Below are 18669 nucleotides of genomic sequence, written 5' to 3'. Positions count from 1 at the left end.
TGCTCTGATTGGGTAATTTGTTCAAGCAATAGCAAAGCAAGCCCCAGAACGCCTTCATTGCAGTAAGTACCAAGACAGATGGGTGGGACAAAAATGCAATGCTAAGGATACCAGAGGGTACTTTGAAGAATTTAACCTGCAGGTGAAATATCTTAAGTACAGATATCGCCTGAGGGCTTAGACGTTGAAGCTATGGCACAGTTTTACAAATCAGAGCCATTTTTTATACAGAAATTGTTGTTTAAATTGAATTGTTAAATCAAAAAATAAAAATTGGTAAGTAAGATGCTGTATGGGTGGTTTCCACTTGAGTTGTTGATGTAAACAGAAGTTATTAAAATCTGAGGTTATTGTCACAAGGATGCAAAAGGAGTGTGAAATAACATTACATAGGAGTGCAACATGTGCCTGTTACAAAGCTCAGTGAAATTAATTGAAAGGTTGGCATGAATGCGGGCCGTTTCTGGAGCAGGCCTGCATCCTGCAGACTGAAAGGTTGCCAGGACTTGGCTGGTGGCTGCATTTGTCTGCCACCAAGCCTGGGTGAAGCTCTATGGTCATGTCCAAGCAGAACCTTTATTACATTCTTTCAAAAGGTATCCTATATATATTTTAATCCTACTCTCTGCAGCTTTCACCCCTACTTTATGACTTGCAGGTAACCGATGTGGTAACATCTTTGTGGTGATATGTCATAATATGTAAGGGAGTGGGAAACACTAAGACTTTTGCAGCAGGTGGTGTGACACATGATAATTTTGCACTTGAGCTGTAGTTGGCACTGCTCATCAGTCTGTGGGGCTGGTTGGTGTCTCCACGCCATGGCTGAAGAAGAGGTGGCAGACTGGGGGGACCCACAGCTTCATGGGAAAGCACCTAAGTGAGGACCCCAAGTGTTACATGCTGCTTTTCTTTGCCTTCTTTTGACAGAAACATTCTGCTGAGTAGTGCTAAATGGCTGATAATATTTCCACAGGCTGTGTTAACTTGAGCAGGCTGGTCACAACACAAGTGTCTTAGATTCAGTGATGAGTTTATATAAAAAGGCTGCTTTTTTTTGGTATGTCTTTTTTTATGAAGTTGTGTTGTAGGTTTGTATCATACCTAAGCTTTAGCTACAGCATGGGGTAATTCATTCTCCTTCATGTTCTTGCTTGTAGACTGCTGGCTGCAGTGTTAACACAGTGGTATACCAAAGAGCTGTTGGAGCTACTTCAGTTAGTGGATGCAGTCTGGTTCTGGCTGCTTGAATCTCCACATGCTGTTTTTTCCAGAGTTTCTTAAAAGAGTAAAGTGGAGATCTGATTTCCCTGATTTAACATTACTAAGGTGGTGGCTGCACAGGAGATGAAGCACCTGAGGGAGTGTGAGTGAGGAAGTTTGGTCATGTTTCCATTAGAAATTAGAGCTGCATTGGCACCAAAATATTTATCCCATTTTCCACCCATATGCCACTCCCTTCCCTTGTCCAGCACAGTTCTTTCTGTAGTCATGTGGTGAATGAATTGAGAATTTACTTGTTGAAACTAATCATCACCCCAAAAGAGAAAAGGGGTGAGAGCTAACTTTAGCCTGGATCAAATCACCACTTGTATTCATAGAAACTTGGGCTGGCACGGGACTGGGAGCAGGCATCTGGGGGTGGGAGGAGGGTTGGGCTTGTGGTGACAGCTCTGGTAGATGTGTTTGCCAAGTGACAAAGTAGGAGCATGTGGGAAGCAGCATCACCTGAGTAATTGTAGGTGGGTTGCTGGAAGTCAGATTCTTTATATTGTAATCCTGTTTGTCACCTTGAATCCTCTACTATTTGTTACACTGATTGATGTGGTAATGTTATAAAGTGTTTTATTAGCTTAGATTTAAAAAAAATGCTATGGATTATTAAAGTCGGTGGGAGCAGATCTTAAAAGTCATGGTTCTGCCCTGTAACCTGACAAGAAGAGCAGCTGACTTTGACAGCCATGTCTATGTGAATGAGTTACAGCTGCTGGAGATAAGTGTTGTTGAATGAGTGAAATTGCACATAGGAAGAAACTGGAATGAGATTAGGGAGAAAGCCAGGGAGGAGGGAGAGAGTAAGAGGATTACTCAGAGCATTTGACTGGACATCCTGCATGGCAGGCTGCTGCTAGCTGTTACAGAAGACGGATGTTTCTGAGGAAAGAAGTGAGAGGAAGACAAGGGAGGAGGATGTTTAAGATATCTGATTACTGAGGAAGAAGAAATGGTGTCTCTGGCAAGAGGAGAGGATGCTGCTTGGAGGCTTGAAATGAACTAAGGAAGAGGAGTCCCTGGATGGAAATAGTAGGAGAGACAGCCAAATGGAGTGTATCAGGCTCCAGTTATCTTTAGTGCTCTTTGGCACACACGGGCTGGCAATGTTAAAGGCCCCAAATAACTTTGGAACAACTGTAAACTGTAGATTTAAATGCTCATCTGGCTTAAATAAAATTAAGTTGTGCTAACTACCCAAATCTTAGCCAAGTCTGCAGACTTTCTCCCACTTTTTGCCCATGCAAATATATTGTGTGCGAAATATTATTCTTGGAATATTGGGGTTTTTTCTTTTCAGAGACAATATATCCTCTCTAATGCCAATTTTTTTAAATCTTTTGTCTTTCCCAAAGAGCATCTGTCATTAGGTTAATTGCCAGCCCATTAAACTGTGACACATACTTATTCATAAGCAGTTTTATAACATTTGATAGCATAGAATCATAGAATCAGCTGGGTTGGAAAGGAGCTCTGAGATCATCAAGTCCAACCCTTGATCCACTACCACTGTGGTTCCCAGACCATGGCACTGAGTGCCACATCAGTCTCCTCTTAAAAACCTCCAGGGATGGAGAATCCTCCACCTCCCTGGACAGCCCATTCCAATGCCTGATCACCCTCTCTGTAAAGAATTTCTAAGAAATTGTTGCTCCCTTAGCCTATTTTTTAAATTGTCTGTAAGATAAAGAAAACTGAGAGAGACTAAGTTAGAACAGCAATTGCAAACATAGCTACAAATAGCAGACCACAACTTCTGAAAAGGAGAACATTCGTAGATGTTTAGTGACATTTATATAGAAGGAGAATCAAAGTAGTGTATGAGATACAATTTCCTTGACTGCGACATTGTGAAGGGAAGTATTATGGGTATGGCGTGAAAGAGGGGTAAGCAACAATCCCAAAAAGAGAGGATAAAGCCAGCACTATTATGTACTTCCTTCTGTTCACTTCATAGTGAAATTAGATTGTTGGCACAGGTAACTAAGTTGGTGCTTTAATCCTCCATGGCTATCTTACATCCGGTTTTTCTCAGATTCGTCCTGTTTTATTCCACTTGGAAACTTTGGTTGTAGCATGGGAACCTGTTACATTAACCCAGGATTTCCAGGTTGAAAGAAGTCCAGGTGGGGCAATCACTTGGACCATCCTGCTGGGCATGTCCTGTGAATATACGCATGAGGATCACAGCATGCAACATGTCATGGTGCCTGTGTACTGCCCAGGTGATCTAGGAATGAATCCTCAATTTGAAGTATGGATTTCTTCTACTACATTACTTAGTGCACGCAGAGTGCATCCATTTCTTCCTGGAATTACCAGACTCCCTATGTGCACTGCTTCAGAAATAGCTCTGCCTAGGAAATCCCCAAAAAAGAAACATTGCAATCCTATTTTAGAACAACTTCATTTGAGGCATTTCAACTCTGGCAGACATGGCTTATTTATGTCTGTTTAAGTCAATGTACAGTTTGGTTCATTTTTGAGTAAGTGTGGAGCGCTGTAAGAGAACTGGGAAGAGTAATGATTCCTGGCAGAAAAACCCCCAGCATTTTGGGGAGCTTCCCAGCATATCTGATTACTTTATTCAGAATTTCTTTGAACATTGAAAGAACCAGTGGGTGGTTCAGAGAGGACCCTTTCTACCTTCAATCATGGAGCTGTGAAGAAGGGGCAGTTCCATTAAAGAACTGTGGAAAGTCCTGAGTGAAGGAGGTTGCATCCACTCAACTACATAAGACAAAACTCCTCACTCCTCACCAGCCCCAGCAGCCACACCTTGATCTGGAAATGATGTTTCCATGCTGAGGGTCACAGTGTGCATTATGTTGTAGATGGGCAGTAGGAAGTCTGCCCAAATGTGATTTTTGATTTGAAGCCAGGATTTCATCTGTCCACATCATACAGTGTCAGGCAGACAAGCACACCAACTGCAAGTATTGCATACATCGAAACGTAGTTGTGGCCCATAGCTTTAAATAGCTTATTTCTGGTCCTTTCTTGCTTTTATGCCCTTTGCTCCCCTCAGCAGTAAGTTTCCTTAAATGTCTGTTTCCTGTCTTATTCCTCAAATTGTTCCTTGAAATTCTTTTTTGCTTCCATTCCTATGAAACCAATACTCATCCTAATTTCTTACTAATTAATCATTCTTCCAAGGAAGGTTTCTTTAAGGACCATTTCTGCTGTGTCTCTGTGGATTAAATTAGAAAGGCTATGCTTTGTTTTCAGTCATATCCTAACAGGTTACACCAAAATCAATATATTGTGTCTCCCTGGAGTTAGCGATAAAGAGGACATTCTCACATGTGTCCGTGTTTTTAATCTCTCATTGCAGAGCCAAATATAGATTATTTACTTCTTTTTGTGATTGGAAGTGTGCTCAGTGAATATCTACAGTAATATATTTGGAATAATCCTGTTGTTTGAAGTTACTAAATGGCATAAGTGGTGTGCCATAGTCATGCCGCATTTGGCAGGAGAAGAGATAGGGTTATGTCAGCTTCCTATATTTCTCAGCAGTTTAAGTGTTGATACTGAGAGACAAGAATCCTGACAAGGTAAACTTTCATGTAATAAAATTATCTTGTTATTTTTGTCATCTTACTCTGAAAGTAGCTGAAGCTGTTTTAAAAATTCAGCATCACTTTTCCTTGAACTCTTAAAGGGTTGTGTTGTGTAATTATTGTACCACAGGAAGTCTTTACACATTATGGTTCTAAACCTACCATGTATTTTTTAAATTTTATGCAGCAGTGATTTATAGGTCCAAACAGGTTTGCCTTACCCACAATGTTAAGCTGCATTGTGGCTTATTTTACTATATATGTGTATACTATCAGCATACACATTTATTATGAGTATTTTAATTCAGTGGTTTAGAACACAGTTTGTATTAGAGGTTCCACTTTTCCTTTTTGCAGCAACGAATTTCTTGTTTGAGACCAGACTATTCTATATTAGTACTTTGCTTTCATTTTTCCAAGCCAAAAATTGGTCAAGGAGTGGAACATTCTTAATATTGTATAATACCAATCCAACATCTGGGGAGAGTTCAATGTTAATTTCGTAGTTTACAGTTAAGATATCTTTGCCTGCCAACGAAAGCAGCTTGTCTTCTCTAGCCCTTTCTACCTTACAAAACTAATGCCTTACGTGATTTGCAGTACCTTGTTTGCTCCTAAGGAACAAAAAGCACTGTGAAATTTGCAGTATTTCCTGATGTTTATCAACAGTTATTTTCTTTAAAAAGGCAGCAGCTAGATGACAGGAGCAGTTGACTCAGCTCGCTGTGAAAGTATGTGACTTTTATTGTGTGAATATTTCTGAGGGACTGAAGACTGACATTGTTGTTTTTCACGTACCCTTTTTAGTCCATTTGGAAACTGAAGGTGCTAGTGTGAATCATGACTGTGCAAGGGTAGCTTCTTGTTTTCAGACCCTTAAAAGAATGGGTGACATAGAAAATCAGAGAAGCTTCTGAGCAAACTTGAGTTTGCACGAGTAATTGCACATGCTTCAGCTGAATTGTGTTTTTTCAGCACAGTTCATAAAATGGTTTGTGTTGGAAAGGACCTTAAAGATCATCTAGTTCCAAGCTCTCTGCCATGGGAAGGGACATCTCCAACTAGATCAGATGGTTCAAAGCCCCAGCCAGCCTTCAACACTTCCAAGGATGGGGGAGCCACAAGCTCCCTGGGCAACCTGTTCCAGTGTCTCATTACCCTCACAGTCAAGAATTTCTTCCTAATGTCTAACCTACGTCTGCTTTCTTCCAGTGTAAAGCTATTACCCCTTGTCCTCTCACTACATGTCCTTATAAAAAAGTCCCTCTCCAGCCTTCGGGTACTGGATGGATGCTATAAGGTCTCCCCAGAGCCTTCTATTCTCCAGACTGAACAACCCCAATTCTCTCAGCTTGTCTTTATAGGAGATGTGTTCCAGCCCCTCTGATCAGCTTTGTGGCCCTCCTCTGGACTCACTGCAAGAGCTTCACAGGATTCTTGTGCTGGGGGCTCCAGAACTGAACAGAGTACTCTGTGTGGAGTCACACAAGAGCAGAGTAGAGGGGGAGAATCTCCTCCCTTGACCTGCTGGCCACACTCTTTTGGATGCAGCCCAAGAGTAATGGCTTTCTGGGCTGCAAGCACACTGCAGGCTCATGTTTAGTTTTTCGTCACCCAGCACCCATAAGTCCTTTTCCTCAGGGCAGTCCTGAATCCATTCTCCACCCAACCTGACATTGTGCTTGGGATTGCTCCAACGCAGGTATAGGACCTTGTACTTGGCCTTGTTGAACTTCCTGAGGCTGGCACAGTCCCACCTCTCAAACCTGTCAGGTCCCTCTGGATGGCTTCCTTTCCCTCCAGTGTGTCAACCAGACTCTCGCTCTTCAACATTAGCAGTGTTTCATGAGTCTTCCACATTTTCTGAACACAAATGTTTCCATTTATACCTCCTGGAAATGAGGGGAAATACAGATGTAGTTTCCTAAACAGAAGCCCACGGAGTTGTTACTGCCAGATGATGGAGGCTGGGGTGGGAAGGCAGGCGGTGCCCTCAGCCTCCTGTCATATATCCCTACAGCACCCAGCAGGTCCAGGAAAGGTCACCAGGCTCAGACGCAGCCTAGGAGGGTTGGGCAGGGCCATGGGGATGGGGACAGAGCGAGGCTGCAATAGAACATTGGCCCACAGATGGAGGTCAGTGGACCCACGTCCAGGCAGCAGACATGGGTAACCCCAAGCTGATGACAGACTAAGGGCTCTACCCCACTTCTCACGGTCTTTCTCCCACACAGCTCAACTCACACCCTGCTGTGAGGGAAAGCTGTGCAGCTACACCGGGAGTGAGCCCAGCACCTGGCTGGCCAGACCCAGGGCTCCCCTGGGGCAGGAGGGGCACCAGGCTCCGAGGCTGCAGCAGGGCCCAAGGTGGTGGTGCAGCCCAGGCAGGCAGGGGAAGGCTGAAGGCAGGAAACACGTGCACTGGAACCATAGGCGTGCAGGTTTGAAATTTGGTGGAAAATTGAGGGAAATTAGCATGTTTTTAGAGGGTCAGGACAGAATTTCAAAATTGACCAAAGCCTTCCATATGAATTGAAAAAGGAGTGTTACTTGGCCTTTTTTTTTTTTCCTCCTGACAGGGCAGATGTTCCTTAAGAAAGGACTTTTTGTCAAGTAAAAAGAAATTACTTTCCACATAAGTTTACCAATGAGTTCTATTTTTGTTTTAGACATGCAAGATTAGACAAACGTTTACATTGTATTGGTTACCAGGGATGGATTGGGATATTTCAGATGTTCTCTTTATTCATAAATTATTACAACCTTTATTTTGAAGTAACATTCTGAAGTCAGCAAGTAAAGATCATTCAGATAAATAAGGCTTGGCTTATTTTTGGCAGGTCTTAGCTGCAGATCATGCCCACACCTCCTCTCACCAATGGTTGATGGAGCCAAGTAATAAATTCTTTATTCCAGCTATGCTTTCTTTTTATTTTTCACAAAGCATTTAAAGGTTCTATGCTGGTTAAAATTACCTTCTGACTATATAATCAGACTGTATATAGAAAAGGGTTGTAAGACAAAGTTAAATGTTTTGTATACAGCACAAGCCCTTCCGTTTGCCCTTTTTTCTGCTAGTTGGATTTTTTTGTTGTTGGTTTTTTTCCTTCTTTTTGTGTGTGCCATCAGAAAACAACAAACTGCCTCGAGTTTAGGCTTTGTCCCAGAGCACAGCTCTGCACCCATGGGTGTTTATTTCAATGTGGCTCCTGCAGCTCACATTCCAGCCTTCCATGACCACTGTGGCAGGCAGAGCAGTGTGGATGCCCTCCTGCCCATCCTCGAGAGGCCTCAGCTCATGGCTTGGTGGTAAAGTGACCTCCCTACTACACACCCCAGGCTTGGAAAACCCAGGCTTGGAAACAAACCTGCTCTTCATCATGGATATTAAAAACAAAACAAAACAAAAAAAAAATTAAAAAAAACCCCCCAAGTATCTGTACAAATCAGCAATCTGCTGCCTATACCACAGGAGTCTCCGTTGTCAGGTCCTGCACACGCTTGCTGCGCCTTGCAGCTTGAGGAGCAGCAGAGTTTCTTAACCAGGAGGGGTGGGAAACTGGGAGAGCTCAGCAGGCTTTCCCCATCACACTCCCCTGTCCCTCATTCTCCTCAGAGCATTGGCTCCTAGGGCTCTGCCTGTGCAATCCCCCAGCGTTCTGCAAACAGACGAGGAGAGGCATTTGTAACATTTGAACCGCAGCCCCGCTGACCCCGCCGTGTAATTGATGTTCAGCCACCTGTCCCAAGCCTCACAGCACCCCCAACACATGTGTGGGGACCCCCAGGGAGGTCCTAGGAGAGGAGAGCAGAGCTGGTCAGAGGGGCTGCCAGCATGTCCTGGGCTGAGCCACAGTGAAGGGAGTGGGCAGAACGGAATGCCGAGCCGGGCTGGGAATAGCCGCCGGGGCCACAGAGCATGGGAAGCCTGCATAGCTCCCCAAGCCAGAGAAACAGTCTGCTGGAAACAGCCCAGACCTCTCCGCATGACACTTGGAAAAGCTGAAGTGACGCTGGCTGGGAGGAGGATGTTAGTGGGGAAATTTGAATATTGCCCTTGTGGTGTGGGGCTCGAAGCTGGGTTTTCCCCAGGTGCTTTGCAGGTCGGAGGTAAGAGTAGGTGGGCAGTTGCCCGAATCTTCTGTCCTCTGTACATCCCCACAAGGAAGCCAGCACATCTGTAATCTCTTAACTCGCCAAAGCCCGCAGGCTGCTTCCTTTCTGGCTGTGTTCTTTACAGTATACCGCAGAGTCCCAGTTGAATTCCTTGCCCTTGTGGTCAATTGGCACAGTCTGTCTATGTCCATAACAGTAATTAGCCATAGTAATTAGCCTTCTTAGTTTCCAAACCAGGGGGGGCCCTCAGAGGCTGCCTGTGGTCCTTAGATTATGCTGACTCCTGCATTGTGCCCCAAAAGTGCTTTGAGGGAGTGCTGAAGCAAAGCAAGTGAAAGCTTCTTAGCCCAAGCAACAAGCATGCATGGGACTTTCTGACAGAAAAGCAATGCGGAAAAGCATCTACATGCTACAAAGCATGGGGCTACTAAACACATTAATTGTAGATACGGAGAGAACGTGTGCCTCAGAGGGTGACAGATTAACTGGGAGGAAACCAGGGCCCGCTCTTATTTCTCATGCACACCGGTGTCTTTAGGTAATTTTACCTGAGCAGGGATGAAATAGAAGCATGAGCTGGTTTACAGTCAGTACAGAAAATAAAAGTTCACATTCTGAATACTTGCAGCTCTCTTCACAATGGTTTTGCCACATCACCCATTTGAATAGGGTATTTATGCCAAAGAAAACCAAAACCCCTCCTGACAGTTGTGGTTCAAGCCTTATGTGGTGTTCCGTGTCATTATCATGCCCCATTTGTTGATAACTACATCATGTAATTAAAATCAGAGACAAAAATAAGCATGAAGATAGATGCTAATGGCAACAGGTCACAAACCAAATTGCAGAGAGGTCAAAAAGTCATTTAGTAGACCTCTTTGTCATGCCTAAGTGTTAGGAAATACAGCCCTTCCCAAGGAAAGGACAATGCCTAAAGTATGTTGCACTTGGCTACATGCTCATTTTCTGGTGGCTTGTGCTGCACTCCTCAGCTGCACTTTGATCATTTCTTGGAGAATATGAACACAGCAGTGCATCTCCTTCAACTGCCTCCCTCTCCCAAGAGATTTTCCATCTGCGTGGAGCGATGAGATGAGGCAAATGGCAAAAATATGTTCTTTTATCTTTTTTTAGATAAAGACAAGAGTTAGAGTTAAGAGATAAAGAATTTTAGATTAAAGACAAGGATGGGTGAGTAGTCGAAGGTGGGGGTTTTTAATTGTCCTCACTTGATGTGAACTGGAGTTCATCAGTTGTCAGTCACACAATGCCATCTTCAAGTGTAGATTTCTTTCTTAATTTTCTATTCCAAACCCTGCCTATGGCAAAACTTTTTCTTTGTTTTGGGGGATCACAGGTTTGCTGCCTTATCTGTGAAGATATTAATACTGCCTTAAAAAAAAATCTTCTATAAAATCATCTGCTTAGCTTTTGCCCTGGTCTTTGAGAATAAGGAACCCCATCCTCTCAGTGATCCAGGAACTAAAGGGATCAGTACCTATTTCCTGTGAGTAAACAGGTGTAATAAGGCTCAAAGAAGATGAAATATGGTACCATTTCCACACATCAAACTGTCTATGCCTGAAATGTTTCCAAGGAATTGATGTTTAATGTGTATGGCTGATGGACTGGGGACTGGAAAAAATATATTTCTCTTTTAATCAAATCAGAATCCAGACATCTTACACCATCTGTCAAATACCTACTCTTACCAATACTGAACTAATTATTTTTTTCTCTAAGAGGGGAAGCTTTAAACCCTCTTAGTTGATACTTGTTCATAATAGTCTTGTTTATGACTTCAAGGGGATAAGATAGGAGCTATTCATGATGTATATTCCACAGTCTGATGTTAGAGAACATCAAGAAAATATTACCTGTGCTTTACCGTAGCTCATAAAATGGTTTGTGTTGGAAGAGACTTTAAAGATCATCTCGTTCAAACCTCTTTGTCGTGGGTAGGATCACCTCCCACTAGACCAGTACAATGTTTCTGGCTGGCTGTGATTTGGTCATAGACCAGATTGCTCAAGGCCCCATCCAACCTGGCCTTGAACACTTCCAGGGAGGGGGCAGCCACAGCTTCCCTGTGTCTCCCCCCACCTCACAGTCTAGAATTTCTTCCTAATGTCTAACCTAAATCTACCTTCTTCCAGTGTAAAGCTATTACCCCTTGTCCTCCCACTACGTATCCTTGTAATAAGCCCCTCCCCAGCTTTCTCTAGGCCCTCTCTATGTTTTGGAAGGCCACTATAAGGTCTCACCAGAGCCTTCTATTCTCCAGACTGAACAACCCCAATTCTCTCAGCTTGTCTTTATAGGAGATGTGTTCCAGCCCTCTGATCAGCTTTGTGGTCCTCCTCTGGACTCACTGCAAGAGCTTCACGGGCTTCTTGTGTTAGGGGCTCCAGAACTGAACAGAGTACTCTGTGTGGAGTCACACAAGAGCAGAGTAGAGGGGGAGAATCCCCTCCCTTGACCTGCTGGCCACACTCTTTTGGATGCAGCCCAGGATATGGTTGGCTTTCTGGGCTGCAAGCACACATTGCAGGCATTGCAGGCTCATGTTTAGTTTTTCGTCACCCAGCACCCATAAGTCCTTTTCCTCAGGGCAGTCCTGAATCCATTCTCCATCCAACCTGACATTGTGCTTGGGATTGGCCCAACACAGGTGTGTAGGACCTTGTACTTGGCCTTGTTGAACTTCCTGAGGCTGGCACAGTCCCACTTCTCCAGCCTGTCTCTCTGAGTCCCTCTGGATGGCTTCCCTTCCTATTTTTTTAATTGTCCCTGAGGGACACTGGACTATGTAGGGTCACCACTGAGTAGATGGGTGATTAGTAAGGTAGCTTGAGGCAGAATCATAAATCACTTTGAAGACTGGGACTGTAGTCTTGAATTTGTCAGAGTAAGGAATCCCTGTGAGCCCTACAGCAATGTGCTTGCATGGTCCTGCACTGCTTAACAGGTATGCGGGACTTCATGCTTCAAACCAACTGGTCTGTTGGTTTCTCCCCCAAGGAAGGGAATACAGCAGTTACTATGACCAAATCACAGCCAGTCAGAAACATTGTACTGGCATGTTGGGAGCTTTTGCTGTTTAGAATCCAGTTTCCATGAGGTGGATTCCTTGCTTGTCAGCTGCTTCATTGGAAGTATACCATCTCAAATTAGGGTGATGTAATTTTTACTACTTGTTCAAGGTATTTCATTTAATGTTATTTCCATGTTAGTCATGTATCATTCAGTCTTCTATAAAGCCAGTAACATGTGTAAACAAGGAGAGAGGAACTGAAGTACATCCATCATTCATTATGAATGAGAGTAGACTGAAATCCGCCCGAGCCATGTATTCCTAGCCTGGAGGCTACTGATCTTTCATTATGCTTAAAAGAAAAAATACTCAATGAACACAAGCACACATAACTTCATAAAACATCACAATTAATTTTGTAAGATTAAAGTTCATCCTTTTCATGAGATCAAGGGATATGAAAATGCAGATGCCAAGTAGTTTCACTACTTACCCTGCGGACATAGTCTGTAGCAAGATTACAGTGCTGTGTGCAGATAATGAGCAAACCCATGGTAGTACTTTTGTCTGTGCAGAAGGATCATCTCCCAAAATACATTTCTGTACACACTGAAGAATCAGGATTTTTTAATTTAAAGTGGGACAGGGGCCCTCCTAAGACTATTCGTCTTAAGATGCCCCATTGTTTGCAGCTTTTCTGTAAATATGAATTTGCTCTTTTCTTTGAGGAATGTCCTATTCCCCAGTAGCTGAGAAGCCAAGCTCGGGACCATTCTGTTGTCTTTTTGTGGTCTGATTGCCCTAAAGTTTTTTCAGCTGCTGAAATCTTGCTGTTCAATCTCAGAAGTTCTGCTGTTTTCCTACTGCCAAGTTTGCCTACTGTCAAAAGGGACTACTGTTTTCCTGTGGAAAGGACATGGGAAAACGGTGAATTGAAATAAAGTGCAAGGTTGTTGCTTTTTTTTTTTTCCTTTCTTTCTTTTCTGAACAAAAGACCAACTCAGTTTTGCTATAGCTTGAAGAAATTCCCTTTTTTCTGGCACTTGAGAACCGAATGTAATTTTAGATAGTCTGGCTAGCCTTTGCAAAGGGCCTGGTTCATAGTGTCAGCTGTCCCTTGCATCTTTCAAGTGAACAATGTACACAAAGACTGTGCTCCAGAGCAAAAGCAGGAAAGACTTCTGACCTTTTGATCTGATCATCTGTTCCCAAAATCGCTGCACGTCTAAAAGCAGCAAGACAAATACCAGAAAACTTGGGAGACCTGAGGAAAGGGGAAGCTCCAGAATTTCACAAGCAGAGCAGAGAGCAAGTCCCTAAGGGGTCCAGCTGCAGAACAGGGCTCCCAACCGAGCCTGTGGGAGATCTGGAAATGCTGCTTACTGTAGATCCACACAGCTCTCCTCCTGCAGTGTCAGCCTCTACAGCAGCAGAGCCATGTGGACTGTCTTAAAATAGAAGCCCAACATGAGTGGTTGATGAACTAGGGAGTGTAAGCAAGTCAGGACTTGCTGCATGTCCATCCCTGTGATATTGGTCTTGCAGCCTTTGGGCAAGTGAGCCATGCCCCAAAATCTATGTGATCCAGAAGGTGCTTATTGCCTGGCCGAGCAAATGGGGGAGAAGGAACTCATTCTCCCTGCTGGCGTAAAAGCAGGCTGTTAACCACCTTCTCCTCCTCAGCATTCAGTACACACACCCATGCCACAGTTGCACTACATTATTTGTAACACCACTCAACTCTGAAAATAACGGGGAAAGAAATGTTTTATCCTTCCACACTCAGAGTGGCACGCTGTTCCCTGCTGATTTACATCACTACAGGTTACTGAGCTGGCTACCTCACCAAGGTAAAAGTTATTTCCACTAAGCCCTGTGTTTCTGCAGCTAGAACTTTCCTAATGAATTGCTTTAGAAGATTTTACAAATACTTTACAACGCAAACTATTCAGGCCAGACACAGTACCCAGGGTGGGTCATTTGAAATTCACTTTTTAAACCTCTGGGCGGTATTGCTACATGCTGCATTAGACATGCCCCAAAAGGTCCACGTGTTTCAAAAGAGTATATTCAGCATGCTTTATAAAGACTTAGCAGTGTAAGATCTTGATTTTTTATTGCATGGATTCTGTCTCATTATTAAGGGCATGTGACAAATTGCTTCAAGTCTAAATAACTAGGGCCGAAGAACACAATACTTCTCTGGCTTAACAGTTTTGTAATGATTAACTGCAGTGTTATGAGAGCTATTTCATGCCACTACCTTTTAAGCAGAACAGCATGTTGTCTTCCAACAGAAAACTCTTACTTAAATTGGTGCTATCAAATGGTCTAATTTTTTCAGTAAATTTTTAAAATGGGAGTACAGCATTCTTGTAGAAACACCCTTTAATTCAGTGGTTTTGAGTACACTTTGGATCAGGCTGCAAGTGTTCAACCTTTTCTGCTGGTTGCTGGGAGATGCACCAGAGCACAATAGGATTGACTGAATTTAATGTTCAGGGTAACAATTAATAGAAATGGTGCCAGTGTGTGCTGACAGTCAGGTTTCATGTTAATCGTTACTGAAGTTCTGCTTTCCAAACCCCCCTCAGGTAATAATGAGTGACTTAACATTACATACATCTTCTGGCTTTCTTGGTTTTATAGTTGTATGTCATATCTCTCTGTCTGAGCTGAGAAATGTTTTACTATATGCAGCTTCAATTTTTGATTCCTGGGAACCAGAAGATCAGAATAGGATTCTGGACAAGTGAGTCAGTATGTCCCCAAACTGGTCTTCTACATTTGTGATCAACCAGTGAAGCTGTGTCTGGGGTTTGACATAAATAATGTTAATGTGAGCAACCAGCTGGGAATTTTATTCATTTCAGTCTTATGGCACTCCCACCACATTACTCTTCATTATCTAAGACTTACAGCACTAAACTGTTAGGTCTTTAATCTCTCTTCTGTAGTCCTTGCTTATCATCAGTTTAAAAGTACAGACTCAGTGATAGAGTACACTTAGTTCATGTGGCATATTGGTGTAAAGAAAAACAGGGAATGTATAAAACAGGGCTAATATTTATAATATAGGCTGTGAGAATTTCCTGAATTTAATTCATGTTTAAATTACAGTGCCAGCTTTAGAGAAACATCCCATCTGTACTTTTTGTTTTTCCAATGTCAGAGACATTCATATCACAGACCTTGCTAAGTTGTTCCAGTAGTTGATTACTCTTACAATAAACAAACGCAGATGTTAGACCACATTGATCTGGCCTTAAAATCTGCCTCTGAGCTTATGTCTTACCTTTGCAAGGTCATTGAAAGAGCTCAGCATTGCTAGTTTTAATTATGTAGATAATACATATATTTGTATGTGGCTTATCGGCAAGTCCTCTTGCATTCCTACTTGAAATTGTCAGTCACAACTGGACCACGCATTTCATTAGACTTAAATAAGAAAGTTGTATAACCTCCTTATTTCTATTCAGTACAACTCAATTTATATGGCCAAGTGTTGTATGATATCTTTTCATTCAAGTGTGGTACAGGGTCTTCTTGACCAAGACCCTGTTACGACTCTTGTCAGAGAAACAGTTCAGAAAGGGTACCTCCTAATCTGTCTGCCCCAAATTTCTTTGTGTATGGGTAGGAATTTACAATAAGCAGTAATAAAATGTATTTTCATTGCTCCCATATTAGCATTGAATCTAGATCATACCTTAATTTATTGTGTCCCATCTGCATGATATCAGTTAACTTTGCCAGTGAAAATATTACGCTTTCTTCCATGTAACTTAACTGCAAAATAGCACTGGGTGAGGAATCACTGACACTGGGTATCATCAAAAACCCACATCTCTTTAACTGAAATTCCATCAGACACTTCGCAAAAAATGTATTTTAAACCCATAGAAGTTATATTGTGTTGACTTTTTGGCATGGTAATTTCCTACATGATTCATAATCAGAATGTCATGCAGCATCAAGTCAAAGAGTGATGCAGTGAAGTTATCTTTGTTACTCCGTGAGAACAGTTTCAAGAATAGATTTTTTCCTATAGTCCTTAAGTATTACTGTATGAAACTGTAAGTGAATGTAAGAAATTTGCAAAATGCAGCAAGTCAGAATAATTAACCTAGTTTTAAAATCATAGCCAACCGAGGAAAAATAACCCTCCCTTTCACATGTCTTATTTACCTTCCATAAAACCCATGGGCTAGATTATACTGTCACTGATGCTGTGCAATTCCCTTAGGGATGGTTATTGGATTTTTGCCTTTCAGGTGGAAGTGAAAGGCAAAAGTCGCCCTGTATGTTGGTATGCAAAGAGCATCAGAAACATTCTTGCCTTCAGGATAATTACAAAATTGCTTCCTTTTTTGTCATCCACCCATGTTGCCATCTAATTTTATGTTCCTTGGCTGCTTGCTGTTAGCCTCATTAACCTTACTTGATAGATCGTTCCAACATTTATGATTCTCATGTGAAAAATGCTTCCTGATGACTGGAATTTGTTTTTCTTTGATTTCTACCTTTGCCCTCATGTCCTATTATGTGTACTAGGCTGAAAATAGTAACTTGAGATTGGTGTGCCTACTCCTTACAGTGTAATGAATTCCAGTTAATTCTCTTGCCTTTTATTTCTCTTAAGGCAGATGTGGTGATTTAAAATTATTTAACTGAAAATACAACTGATTTTCACTTAGACTTCTTGGTTTTTTACATTTTATAATATTTTTTCCATGGGAGGCATGAGGAAATCCAGATATTTATGACTCATCAGTTGTCTTTTTCCACAAATGTAACATTATCCTGAAGTTGTTAACTTCATTGTCTTGGTTGGCATGTGGAGTAGGGCCAAGACGCTGTTACTGTGTGCAGCATAACTTGACATTTTTAGGGTTAACATTTCATCAGTCAATTTTACTCTACACAGTAGCAGGATCCTAGATCTTAAATCTAAATCCAGTTTAGCTAGCCATGATGATCATTGTCAATTTTGCAGTGGTAGGATGTAAAAACTTAACCCCTGTTCACAAATAAGGCCTTTTTTTTTTTTTTTCCATTTTGGGGTCATACAGAGCTCCTGTATATAATATAATATAATATAATATAATATAATATAATATAATATAATATAATATAACATAATACGTATATACATATACATATTACATATTTATAATATAATACAATATAATAATAAGATATTATATTTATATATATAAGACATATATATATATATAATATATAACAATACATTCTTCACCTGTAGCAGTTGATCTTCCATCCAGCTCAGTGCTGCACTAGAAGTACCCCTGCAAAAGCAGAAGGTAGCTCCACAGGAACAGAGACAGATATTGCTTTTTATTTTTGTTATATTTTCTTCATAGATTTGATATTATAAAAAGGTTGGATATCAATTTGTTATGAGCTACTGATACAGATAAGGATTGTCCTATGATGTATTATCTTTTCTTTATATGAGTGCAGATTCACTTGAAATTTTACATGCTTTTGGAACAGTGTGTTGTATTCTGGGTAGCTTGCAGCATTTTCTAAAGACTAATTAGACTAATGAGCTACCACGCTATTTCAATTAACTTCTTTAAGATTATGTTAAGTTCTTTAAGTTTAGCTGGTCTAGAGTTTGGTGGGGTTTTCTCCTTTCTTTCCATTGTGTACTCTGTTGTTTCCTAATGCAGGCTTCAAAGAGTGAAGAGAGAAACTCAAACTGTGATACTTGATATCTAGGAAAAGAGGTCATCCCACTGAAGAAGAGAATTGTTCTCAATTGTTTACAAACAGTTCTCTCCAGTTAAACATTTTAGTTAAGTTTATAAAGGATGACAATGGAAATAGGAAGAGGAGATTGTATGTTACCCAACTGGGGTGTTTCTGGTAAAACTAATGCAAAGAAACAATCTAGTGTATTTAGAAAACACAGCTGTTCTTGGACCAAAAGGATGTACTGTTACCATTCATGAAGCTCATCTCTCTGGATACAATTATTTTGAGGGCTGTTTCCTCTTTTCAATTTACAGTTTTCAAAATCAAGAATTTGTTTCACAGCCTCTGCCTTATCAGAATAGCATGTAACCAAGTATTTGCTTTTTTGCAAATGGTTATTTTAGCATATAATGGAACAGATACACCTTTGTCTGAACTCATGAGTAAGCACACGATACAGACAATTTTGGCTTTACTATTTGAAACTTATTTGTAAGACTCCACCTTTTGGTGGAGGTCCTACTTTAAAGACATGGTATTTTCTGAAAGGTTATCTTGCTGGGAAAAATTTAATGGGTTAATCAAACTGTAAGTTTGCCCTATCTGCACACACTTACCAAATATGTGTCATTCATACTGTATGGAAAACAATCCCTTCTTTAATGATGCTCTAATAACTAAAAAAATGTATTATCTTTCAAAATTTCCTTTTAGGGAAAGTAATTTTTTTCGGCCTACTAAAGAATACCAGGCAGATAGATAATTCCAAATTTCTTCTTTCACAAAAATAACCATAGGTCACACATTTGCTAGAGAGAAGGTTATACTACCAAAAATAAGTTTTTACTGACTTAAGCATTCCAGTACCAGATTCTCCTGGGAGGTATCCCAAGAAAAGGAAGGAAGCCTTCTCTTAAGTACTGTAAATTTAATGGTTATTATATAATAATAGAATCTCCTGGA

General features: G+C 41.4%; 1 protein-coding gene across 2 annotated transcripts in view; it reads left to right on the top strand.

Annotated features, from left to right (window-relative positions):
• COL4A2 (collagen type IV alpha 2 chain) overlaps positions 1-18669 on the top strand; it is a 144714-nt gene that overhangs the window by 1010 nt on the left and 125035 nt on the right. The window lies entirely within an intron of this gene.

This window comes from Calypte anna, chromosome 1 (genome assembly GCF_003957555.1).
Source record: "Calypte anna isolate BGI_N300 chromosome 1, bCalAnn1_v1.p, whole genome shotgun sequence".
Classification (NCBI taxonomy): domain Eukaryota; kingdom Metazoa; phylum Chordata; class Aves; order Apodiformes; family Trochilidae; genus Calypte; species Calypte anna.
Note: the sequence above shows the minus strand (reverse complement) of the source record. Positions and strands in the feature narration are given on the sequence as shown.